The 12,283-nt window shown below is 42.7% G+C and overlaps 1 protein-coding gene across 2 annotated transcripts in view; it reads left to right on the top strand.

Moving 5' to 3' along the window:
* Positions 1-12,283, top strand: part of TMEM38B (transmembrane protein 38B) — a 33,990-nt gene that overhangs the window by 541 nt on the left and 21,166 nt on the right. The window lies entirely within an intron of this gene.

The raw sequence follows: 12,283 nt of genomic DNA, 5'->3' as shown, positions 1-12,283 counted from the left end.
CTTTCGCTTGGGTGGCTTTAAAAACGCATGTATGGAGGAGTGGTCTACCGGTGGCTATTAGTCTTGGCGGTTGTATGGATTGTCTGTATTCAGAGCCTGTTGCTGTGGGCCCTTCACATCCTGCTTGCTGGCTTCCCATAGGCACCTGGTTGGCCACTGTAGGAAACAGGATGTTGGACTAGATGGACTTTTGGTCTTATCCAATAGGGTTCTTGTTCTATATGAAAGACATGGGAAGGAATAAAAGTGCATGTGTTGAATTGCTTTCTCCCTACACCTTGTGAGCATAATCGGCCCACATACATCGGGGAGAGCAGCTGCTAGGGCATAAATCTGTGACAGGGTTCAGAGAGTGCCAGAAACAGTTCCACTTATTTATTTGACTTACAAAAGTTAAATTACAATCAAACAAAGTCAAACGAGAACACGAAAACACCACAGTATAAAAGCAGTCAGCAGAATTAAAACAAACATGAAGTAGCATAAAAACAATGTACAGGTATTTAAAATTACTGGGAGTTACTGGGAAAATAAAAAGGGTATTTTCCTGGTGCTGAAACAACATGATAACAGGCATAGGGAAAACCATGTGCAGAGTAGATTGAGTTCTATCACATATCATAATTGATTAGAGGTGAAGGGCTTTTATTTTATAATATACTTTCTTCAGTGATGAACTTTTAAGTAGCAGCAGATATAGGGTTTCCTGGCAGTCTTCCATCCATGAAACGAGCAGCTCTAGCTTCAGCAAGCTTGTTACATTTTGTAGCTCAGGCCGTGAACTGGTATATGGCAGAGATTGTGAGACCCCGTAGTGCTTGAACTCCAAAGTTGCACTGTCTTCAGAAATTAAACACCATACGCTGGGGACAGTTGAGCATGCCACATACAGTCTGATAATCTCCGTAGCCCATAACCCGTGTGGTCTTGTGTACAAGGCCCCTCTCTTACTCCTCCTTTCAGTGTTGTTTTTGACTTGGGTAGCTGCCCCGCCATCTGTTGGTCCTTTGGTATGTTTTGGGAGCCTCAGAGCCTCTTGGAGTTACCGATACCGGCATATTTAAGCAGACAAAAGGAAGTACTTCTTCGCATCTAACTCATAATTAACTTATGGAAATGATCACTGCAAAATCTCATGATGGCTTTTGAAAAGGATTAGAAGAAGATGGGTTTACCAGCAGCTATTTGTCATGATAGTTAAATGGCACCTCCATTTTCTATACTCCAGGTACAAATAGGGTATGACTTACGGCTTCATGCTCTCTTCATGAGTTTCCAGAGGCATGAGGCTGTTGCTGTTGGAAGCAGAATATTTGATGAGATGGACCTTTGGTCTGACCCAGCAGGGCTCTTTTTATGTAATATCCACCAGGAGATGTATTTTGTGGGATATTTTCCTTCACCAATTTATAATGCATTCAGTGTGTCCATTTACTTCCTACTTTTGCAGCATGGAATGGGAACTTTCTCTAATACCAATAGCAAACTTGTTCCCAGATGGATTGGAGAATGAGTCAGTTCATCCCATATATAATGTGGAGAGTTTACACATGTGTCTGTTTCACCTGGAACAGCCCCTCCATTATTGGAGAAGGAAAGCAGAAATCCCAGGGCAAAATATTGCGATATTCAGTGAAGAAGTTCACACTGATCCTTGGTTTTGGCCCTTGGTGCTTATGGAATGATTGCAGGTACATATCTAGCCAATCCTGTATTCCATCTAAACCCGGTTTTGCTTCAACAAATTGCCTGTCATGCTTATATTTCTGGCTGATCTCATCTTCTGCCACCCTCCCCCCCACATGCACACACCTGTCAGTAAAACTCTGAACCTTTAGTGACCCCCTGTTCCTTGCCATAATGGACTGGAGCCCAAGCATAGCTACAGGATCAGGCTGAGGGTATTTAGGGAGCTGCACATTCTGCCACACCCTGCTAGCACCAGAGAAGCCTGGACAAGATGGTGAGAATTTGTGGGAGTGGGGTCTTTGTGTTGGGGTGGCACTGATAGGGGATATGGCTACAAGTGATTACGTCTGTGTAGTCTATGTAAGCAAAAGGTTATAGCAGTGTTTGGGAGGAAGGGCTCATAATGTTGCTATCTCTTGTATTCATTTTGTTTTCCAAGGGTGTACCTAGCCCTAAAATATACATAGGCCAGGATCTGGAAAAAAAAAGCTACTGCAGGCTTGCCCAAAGACTTTGCATACACAGTGGGATTTTTTTTCACTCTGAGTAGGAAATTCCCATGCCATATCAGAAACTGCTTTTGAAAATACACTTGGTGTCAAAAGTGTTTTTTCATATGGCATGGCTGGCAGAAGATGGGAGCTGTTCGAGAAAAACAAGTCCAAAGCTGTCCTGGGCATACAGTGCTAGTTTTACTGTTCTTTTTGTTCTAGGCAATAAATCCTGCTGTTGTTGTTGTTCAGTCGTTCATTCGTGTCCAACTCTTTGTGACCCAATGGACCATAGCACTCCAGGCCTTCCTGTCTTCTGCTCTTTACTGGATTGTGCTCAAATTCGTATTCATTGCATCGGTGATGCTATCTAGCCATCTCATCCTCTGCCGTCCCCTTTTCCTTTTGCCTTCAACCTTTCCCAGCATCAGGGTCTTTTCCAGGAGTTTTCTCTTTGCATTAGGTGGCCAAAATATTTGAGCTTCAGCTTCAGGATCTGTCCTTCCAATGAGCACTCAGGATGGACTGATTTGACCTCCTTGCAGTCCAGGGGACTCGTAAGAGTCTTCTCCAGCACCACAGTTCGAAAGCATCAATTCTTCAGTGCTCAGCCTTCCTTATAGTCCAGCTCTCACAGCCATACGTTACTACTGGGAAAACCATAGCTTTGATTATACGGACCTTTGTCGGCATGGTGATGTCTCTGCTTCTTACTATGCTGTCGAGGTTTGCCATAGCTTTCCTCCCAAGGAGCAAGCATCTTTTAATTTCATGGCTCCGTCTGTGGTGATCTTGGAGCCCAAGAAAGTAAAATCTGTCACTGCTTCCATTTCTTATTTATTTATTTATTTCATTTCATTTCATTTCTATACCACCCCAAAGCCGAAGCTCTCTGGGCGGTTCATAAAAATTAAAACCAAACAACACATAATAAAACAATTTAAAATATATAGAACATTAAAACCACATTTCTTCCCCTTCTATATGCCAGGAAGGGGCCAGATGCCATGATCTTAGTTTTTTTAATGTTGAGTTTCAAACCAGCTTTTGCACTCTCCACTTTCACCCTCAACAAGAGGCTCTTGAGATCCTCTTCGCTTTCTGCCATTAGGGTGGTATCGTCTGCGTATCTGAGGTTGTTGATAATTCTTCCGGCAATCTTAATTCCGAGCTGTGATTCATCCAACCCGGTGTTTCTCATGATGTACTCTACAAATAAATTAAATAAGCAGGGTGACAATATGCAGCCTTGTCGTTCTCCTTTCCCAATTTTGAACCAATCGGTTGTTCCATGTCTGGTTCTTACTGTTGCTTCTTGACCCTCGTACAGGTTTCTCAGGAGACAGGTAAGGTGGTCTGGTACTCCTATCTCTTTCAGAATTTGCCACAGTTTGTTGTGATCCACACAATCAAAGGCTTTAGCGTAGTCAATGAAGCAGAAATAGATGTTTTTCTGGAATTCTCTTGCTTTCTCCATGATCCAGCGAATGTTGGCGATTTGATCTGTAGTTCCTCTGCCTCTTCGAAACCCAGCTTGTACTTCTGGTAGTTCTCGGTTCACATACTGCTGAAGCCTAGCTTGTAGGGTTTTGAGCATCACCTTGCTGGCATGTGAAATGAGCACAATTGTACAGTAGTTTGAACACTCTTTGGCATTGCCCTTCTTTGGAACTGGAATGTAAAGTGACCTTTTCCAGTCTAGTGGCGACTGTTGAGTGTTCCAAATTTGTTGGCATATTGAGTGCAGCACTTTAACAGCATAATCTTTTAGGATTTCAAGTAACTCAGCTGGAATACTGTCATCTTTGCTAGCATTGTTGTTAGTAATGCTTCCTAAGGCCCACTTGACTTCACTCTCTAGGATGTCCGGCTCGAGTTCAGTGACCGCACTCTCATGGCTATCAGGGACATTAAAATCTTTCCTGTATAGTTCTTCTGTGTATTCTTTCCACCTCTTCTTAATCTCATCTGCTTCTGTTAGGTCCCTGCCTTCTTTGTCCTTTATCATGCCCATCTTTGCACAAAACGTTCCCTCGATATCTCTGATTTTCTTGAAAAGATCTTTAGTCTTTCCCATTCTATTGTTTTCCTCGATTTCTTTGCATTGTTCAATTAAGAAGGCCTTCTTGTCTCTCCTTGCTATTCTCTGGAAATCTGCATTCAGTTGGATATATCTTCCCCTTTCTCCCTTGCTTTTTGCTTCCCTTCTTTCCTCAGCTACTTGTAAAGCCTCCTCAGACAGCCACTTGGCTTTCTTGCATTTCTTTTTCTTTGGGATGGATTGAGTTGCTGCCTCCTGAACAGTGTTACTGACCTCTGTTCACAGTTCCTCATGCACTCTGTCTATCAGGTCTAATCCCTGAAATCTATTCCTCACCTCCACTGTATATTCATAAGGGATATGATTGAGGTCATACCTGAATGGTTTAGTGGTTTTCCCTACGTTCTTCAATTTAAGCCAAAATTTGCAATAAGAAGCTCATGATCTGAGCCACAGTCAGCTCCAGGTCTTGTTTTTACTGACTGTATGGAGCTTCTCCACCTTTGGCTGCAAAGGACATAATCTGATTTCGATATTGACCATCTGGTGATGTCCATGTGTAGAGTCTCCTCTTGTGCTGTTGGAAAAGAGTGTTTGCTATGATCAGTGTGTTCTCTTGGCAAAACTCTATTAGCCTTTGTCCTGCTTCATTTTGTACACCAAGGCCATGCTTGCCTGTTGTCCTGGTTATTTCTTGACTTCCTACTTTAGCATTCCAATCCCCTATGATGAAAAGGACATATTTTTTTGGTGTTAGTTCTAGAAGGTGTTGTAGGTCTTCATAGAACCAATCAACCTCAGCTTCTTCGGCCTTAGTGGTTGGGGCATAGATTTGGATTACTGTGATGCTGAATGGTTTGCCTTGGATTTGTACTGAGATCATTCTATTGTTTTTGAGATTGTACCCCAATACTGCTTTTCCCACCCTTTTGTTGACTATGAGTGCTACTCCATTTCTTCTAAGGGATTCTTGCCCACAGTAGTAGATATGATGGTCACCTAAATTAAATTCGCCCATGCTTGTCCATTTTAGTTTGCTGATTCCCAAGATGTCGATGTTCAGTCTTGCCATCTAATGTTTGACCACCTCCAGCTTACCTTGATTCATTGATCTTACATTCCAGGTTCCTAAACAATATTGTTCTTTACAGCATCGGACTTTCTTTTCACCACCAGACACATCCACAGCTGAGTGTCCTTTCGGCTTTGGCCCAGCCGCTTCACTCTTTCTGGTGCTACTTGGAAATATCCTCTGCTCTTCCCCAGTAGTATATTGGACACCTTCCGACCTGAGGGGCTCATCTTCTGGCGTCATATGTTTTAGCCTTGTGATACGTTCCATGGGGTTTTCTTGGCAAGAATACTGGAGTGGGTTGCCATTTCCTTCTCCAGTGGACCACATTTTGTCAGAACTCTCCACCATGACCTGTCCATCTTGGGTGGCCCTGCACGGCATAGCTTATGGTTTCACTGAGTTCCGCAAGCCCCTTCGCCACAACAAGGCAGTGATCCATGAAGGGGTAAATCCTGCTAGCAACACTTAAAACACACACACACACACACACACACACACACCCCTGCTTTTGCTGTTTGATGTGCTATTTTACATTGTGAGTTTTTAGGATATTTTCTTGTGTATTTAATTCATTATAAACTGTGCTGGAATTGAGAAATGAAGGGCGGTCTATATTTACTTTAAATAAACTGGGATCTTGGACATAGAGAACTTTCTGCTTCTCTGCTCAAAAGCCATCCCAGTCACTTTTCTTTCTTTGGAAAGTCCAGAGCTTCATTGTGTATATTTCTGCATATCATGTAGCTGGGTCCTCTTTACCACTTACCTGGCATATGCAAAGATTACTTGACACAAGTTTGATCACATGCTGCATACCTCCATGATGCTTCCTTGTTGTTAAGACTTGCAGGGTAAACAGAAATGAAAAGACAGTGTTCACATTGGTGGTACGTTAAACGCTTAATTTAGTTCACTCTGCCCACAATGCAACTATAAATGTCAAGTTAAATGGCAGCTCATTGAAGCAGCAAACTTTAGTTCTGTATCAGCAAAGTAACAAAATACTAGTGCTCTAATCATTAACTTACATTTTTCGACTCTCACATACTTTGCTGTGTCACTTTTTTCTACAGAGGAAGAAATGAATGCTATAGAGGCCCTGGAGGCATTTCTGCACCACAAACTTATACTAGTTTTATACTAGCTAAATTGTTGTGGCTCCCCCAAATAATTCTGGGAATTGAAGTTTGAGGGCCTGAGAATTCTCTGTTTAGGGTTCTAAGGTGCTTGCAGATGAGGCTTTTGCTGTGCAATTTGCCCTGCCTCATTCATGGAATTTTCTGGGGAATCCAGACGTTGTTGTCTTCTGTTTGTAACTCTCCTGCGTTTTCCCACAGCCTCTTGCACCTCACTTTCTTACTACAGAAAATCTGTTAAGGAGGAAAAGATGAAACAGCTGCGTATTTTCTTTTGATTGGTAGCACTAGGAGCCCTCCATCTGGGAGCACCCCTAGCCCCATCACAGTTTGGGTCTGCGATGTAGATATGTTACTGGTGGCCAGCATATTGAAGGTGGAAGCTCCTTCTACTTCTTTGCAAGTAAAGTGGTACATGCAGACAAAGTTGTGTTTCTCTGCGCCTTTACCTCTTCCAGGTTTTAAAATTATTATTATTATTATTATTATTATTATTAAAGATGTTCATGGGCGAAGAATCCTGTTCTGTTGTATTACCCTGTTCCTGGTAATATTGGGAAATGGTATAGCTTGAAAAACAAGGAACTTATTTTTGTGATTAAGTGTGGTTCAGCAGATATGGAGGTGGACCTGGATTATGAAGCTATGTCCAACTTCTGCTATAGAGCCATAATGGGTTGGTTCATATGACACTTCGCAGCTCTTGTGAGTTGTTTAACTCACGATAAGCGGCAGTGTGTGTGGGTGACATTTTGAATATGCAACCCCGAGCAGGGGCTGCTGTGTTGTGCGAACCCAGCCACCAAGGGTTATTTGAAGGTTGAACAACCCTTGTATAACCCTACAACAAAAGGATGGTTATGCGAGGGTTGTTCAGCCCTCAAATAACCTTCGGTGGCTGGGTTCGCATGATATGACAACCCCTGAGCACATTCAGTTTGCATATTCAAAATATCGCCTTCATGCACCTGGCACACGCCGTGGCTCATTGTGGGTTAAACAACCCCTGATGAACTTGCAGTGCCATGCAAACCAGGGCAGTAAGGGTGCACTCCTATGCATGCTTAGACAGACAAAAGTCCTACAACTCCCAGCATTCCCCAGCCAGCATTGGGAGTTGTAGGACTCCTGTCTAAACATGCATAGGATTGCACCCTAAGTTAGGCAAGCTAAGAGTGGCTCTGAACTTCAAGACCAAAGCAGTTTGTTTTGGTCTTACTAATGTTACATTGGTATTTAAACACCATTGTTAATATGTTAGCTATGTCTATGAGATGTATAAGTTGGTGTTTAAAGATGCAGATATGTCATCTGCATTTCATGGATTTGTTATGGGAAACACCAGTGTAACAGTGACATATCTGTGGCAAATATGAGCGCCAGGTAAAAAAAGTGTGAGACTACACAGTCCTCAGTTTCACTTTTGCATCTGTTGAAAGGGGAAATGTAATGACCTATTTTACAGTCAAACCCTAAAGTATAAGGAATTTAGCATATTTAAATGCTATGATAAATAGTAGTTACAAGTGGGACTGCAAAAAAAATAATACTGCAGTGTGAAGCTGCTGCTCTCCATTCCCCCTCCTGCCCTGCATTTCCATTCTCTCTGTCCCCCTTCAGTGAGTGTTCTGTGGCCATTGAGCATGCTTGGTCTTTATTGGGCTGTTTTGTGGGTTCCCCTCCCTTATGCCCCCCCCCATTCTTTTTGTACTTCTACCAACCGTGAGGTTCCCCAAGCCTGCTGATGCCTCCTTCCTTATGTGTGAGTAGGAGGATTTTAGCTAAAAAGCAAAGGCACTTAAAGCCTGAACATTGGAAATAGATAGAAATTATAGAAATTGGGGATGACTATAGGTCTTGTAGTATTTGGGATTAATTTCAGACACAACTTTATCTCCTCTTCTTGCACTCTGGTTTTTGAACTGCTGCTCCTAGTATTCTTTGGATATCTTCTGCAGTACTAGATGGCATCATCAAAAGGACACAAGATCCCCACACAGAGAGTTAATGCCAGTGGCATCTCATTGTTGTGTTTAATGCCTGCTCAGACCATCAAGTTTGGTCATGAGAGTACTTGTACAATCTAGTCTTATACGCTTGCCCTTTGGGGACTCCTCCTTTTAAAGCAGGAGAAATATGAAGGATGTTGAACGATTTTCACCACCTCAGGAGAGCCTTGCTGGTTCAGACCCATGTTCCATCTTGTCCAGCATCTGCTTTCCCATAGTGGCCTGCCAGATGCTTCTGGAAAACCCACAAGCAGGGCATGAAGGAGCGCCTTTGTCATTTTTAAAACTAATCTGAGCTGCTTTAAGACATACTTGTCTGAAGAGCAGGGATGGTGGTGGAGTCCAGCTGGGGGCTTGAGCTCGTGGATTACTGCCAACTTGGGCCCCGGACTGGAGTCCACAGATCACCACACTTCCCCGACTCGCCGTGCGCCAAGTCGGGCAAGCGCAGCAGGCCCCGCCAAGCTGCCATTCTGTGCAAAATGAGGGCGTAACCTTTTCCATAAAGGCTGCTATTACATAAATGGCAGCCATAAAGAGGCCCATTTACACAACATTACAGGTGTAAATGGTCTATTTAGACCATTTATGCCTGCAGTGTTGCTTAAATGGGCCTCTTTACAACTGCCATTTATGCAAAATCAGCCTTTACAGAAAAGGCCAAGCCACCATTTTGCTCAGAATGGCGGCTTGGCGGAAGCACCGCTCACCTGCAGATTGCCCAGCAGCTCACCGTATGCAGTGGGAAGGGTCAAGCAGCCGACAGGGGTCCAGTGAGCAGCATGGACGGGGGTGAATTCACTCATCCCTATTGAAGAGTAGGATGAAAATATAATTAAATTAAAAAGGGTAATAATGGATATTGGACACAGCAGCAATTTCCCTCTTCTTCACAGCAGCAGGGAATACTGGGAAAAGACAGATGCACATACCTGTGTACTCTTTTTGCAGCAGTAAGGCGTGTGAGAGTGTAGAAGGGTCTGGAAAGGGTGGAGAATGATCAAGGGACTGGGAGCACATTCGCTGAAGTAAGGCTGAAGTGTTTCATGCAGAGGCGGGCAGCCTGCAGTACCCCAGATGTTATTGGACTCCAACACCCATCACCCCCAGCCAGTATGGTCAGCGGTCAGGGACAGTGGTAGCAGTCTTCCAGATGCTGGACTACCACAGTTTCCCCACCCTTGATTTAAGACAAATGGGAAAGAGACATGAACAAGGTTTATAAAGCCGTCAATGGCAGGGGTCCCCAACCCCTTTGTCTTGGTGGGCATATCTGGAATTTTGAGTATGTCATTGGCACTCTCACAAAATGTTTGCCATGGCTGGGCTTGCCCATTCACAAAACGGTGGGCATGGCTGGTCACAAAACACTCATTTCCCAGAAGGCAAATATGTGAGACTAAAAGAAAAGTAATCCCACCCAAGAACCTAAGTACAAGGCAGAAGTGGAGTCTGAGCTCCAAAACACAAAGCCACTCTTTAGAACCCAAATAAAGATGGCACTGGAAGGCAGCACTTTGCTTTGCAGCAGGCCAGCCTCCCAGTAATTAAAACCAGGTTGTTGTTTTTTAAAAAAATCCTAATAAAATACAAATCAAGAAGGGCGGGGAACCTGGCAAGCACCAACAGAGGTGTCTGTGGGAACATTTGCACCCACTGGCTCCACGCTGGAGATCCCAGGTGTATAGAAAATAGAGAGAGATTTTTCCACCCTTCCTCTTTAATACTACTAATGTTCAGAGTCACCCAATGAAATGGTATGATTCAGGACAAAAACAAATTACTTCTTCACACAATACATAGTTTACTAATAGGATTCACTGCTGCAAGATTTGGTGATGGCCGCTGGCTTCGATAAGGCTTCAAGGACAAATTCAGAGAGGGTAGGTCTACCAACAGCCCTATGGCCAATTGCTGGAATATGTGCTTGCACGTCTTCTGACCTTCTCACAAATCCTTGTGAACATCTATTTGTGATGCAGGGCATTTGGGTTTAACAACCCTCTTGTGCTCCTGGTGTGTCATTCGGTAAAACTGATAGTTCAACTAGATAATTATCTCCCTTGTTAACCTTGTCAAGCACACAATTAAGCTTAATTAACTGCAGCATTAATGCTAGGAGGAATATCGATGGGCTTCAAGAGAACTGAACACTGATCCTCTAATTCTGAGCAATAACCATCATAGTGACATGCAGTAGAAATATGAAAACTTGACCATTTATATTTAGATATAACTGATAACGTACACAATGGATAATTTAGTATTTCCAGAAGTATTTCCAAAGAATTAAGTTGTATGTGCACCTACAGCTATAACTGGAAATTCTTTTGCAGGTTATATTTGATTTTTCACTTTTCTCCTTGATAAGAATGAAAAGTGATGAAGAGAAACTAAGACTCACACATGACTACTTCTAATGTCTTGTGGATTACTAAAACCAAATTACGAGATATCAGTGCTGTTAAACGTAGCATTTGACTAGATAATGGCCTGGTTCATAGATAATGCTAGCCCATGGTTTTCTTAGCCCAAGGCTTTTGCCCTACCCAGAGTTTGGCTGGCAGACAGTTGAAGAAACCATGGTTTGTTTTCTCAATCCTTGTATTCTTTGTTTCCCTCCCACTTCACCTGCTCCCTCCATATATCCCAAATGCCTTTGTGGTGCTGTGATACTGGCATGTAGAATAGCTGTTTTGGGGTTTGTTTGTTTTTACTGCTTTTGCCCACTGCCTCTGTTGCCTAGCAGAACAACCCATGAACCTCCCACAGTTCTTGGTTCAAATTCAACACTAAACTATGGTTTAAACAATCCAAAGTTCACAACCTAACAACAAACCATGGGTTCTCTTTCTTGGTTGTTTGTAGTTGACAGACCATGATTTGTTAGCATGGAGGAGTTCACACATCACGATGACCCAGAATTCATGATTAGTGTTATGTGAGAAGCAGGCCATTCAGGTTTTTTTTTTTTTTTTAACTTGCTTGCTTCCTTGTTTGTGTGTTCTGGAAGGAAAACATAACATTTGTTAATTTTAAAATTAGTATTGCGTTTTGTAATGGTAAAATTTCTCTCTTGGAAAGAGCTGTAGTTGAGCTGTCCTTTGAATGTAGTCCTGCATGTGTTATAACATGATTGCAGTTGCCTTCAGTACCGTGAATGGCACTTTCAGTTTAACTTGTGCCAAATGGTGAAAGGATCCAAATTTTAAATATTGCTTTCATTTTTCCACATTCAGTAATAACTGAAGTTTTTGAGGAATCTTCTTTTCAGATCGTTTTCAGAGTTCGCACAAATATTTCATCATGTTTGATGAGCAGATCTTGAATGGGCACCGAACTGGAAACAATATTGCAAATAGGTCCAATAGAATTTTTTACTAGTCCACTTCAAAACACCCTCAAATGCAAGTCATTTGTGGCCTTAAAAAAAAGGGGGGGGATGCAAACCCTTTTCTGCCTAGTCTTCTGGGATTGGTTTTTCTCACCATAACCAAGCAGCCAACAGGCTATTTATAAGCCTGGCTTAGAGCCCAATGCTCAGCCCAGTTAAGAAATACTAAATGAAATCAGTGAGATTGGCAGTGCTATTCTAAGCATGTTTACTCAAAAATAAGTTATTTTAAGTTCAGCGGGATTGACTGATTTAGGGCTCAATCCTATGCATGTTTAGACAGCACGGCTGGCTGAAGCATGTGAGAGTTGTAGGCCTTTTTTCTGTCTAAACATGCATAGGATTGCACCCTTAGTAAGTGTGCTTAGGCTTGTAGCCTGGGTCCTTTATGCTGTAGATTCAACAGGGCTGTTGACTTATTTATTTCCATTTGTATCCTGCCCTCTAT

Source organism: Heloderma suspectum, chromosome 2, assembly GCF_057233095.1.
Source record: "Heloderma suspectum isolate Gila_16-S chromosome 2, 16-S_ref, whole genome shotgun sequence".
Classification (NCBI taxonomy): Eukaryota; Metazoa; Chordata; class Lepidosauria; order Squamata; family Helodermatidae; genus Heloderma; species Heloderma suspectum.
Note: the sequence above shows the minus strand (reverse complement) of the source record. Positions and strands in the feature narration are given on the sequence as shown.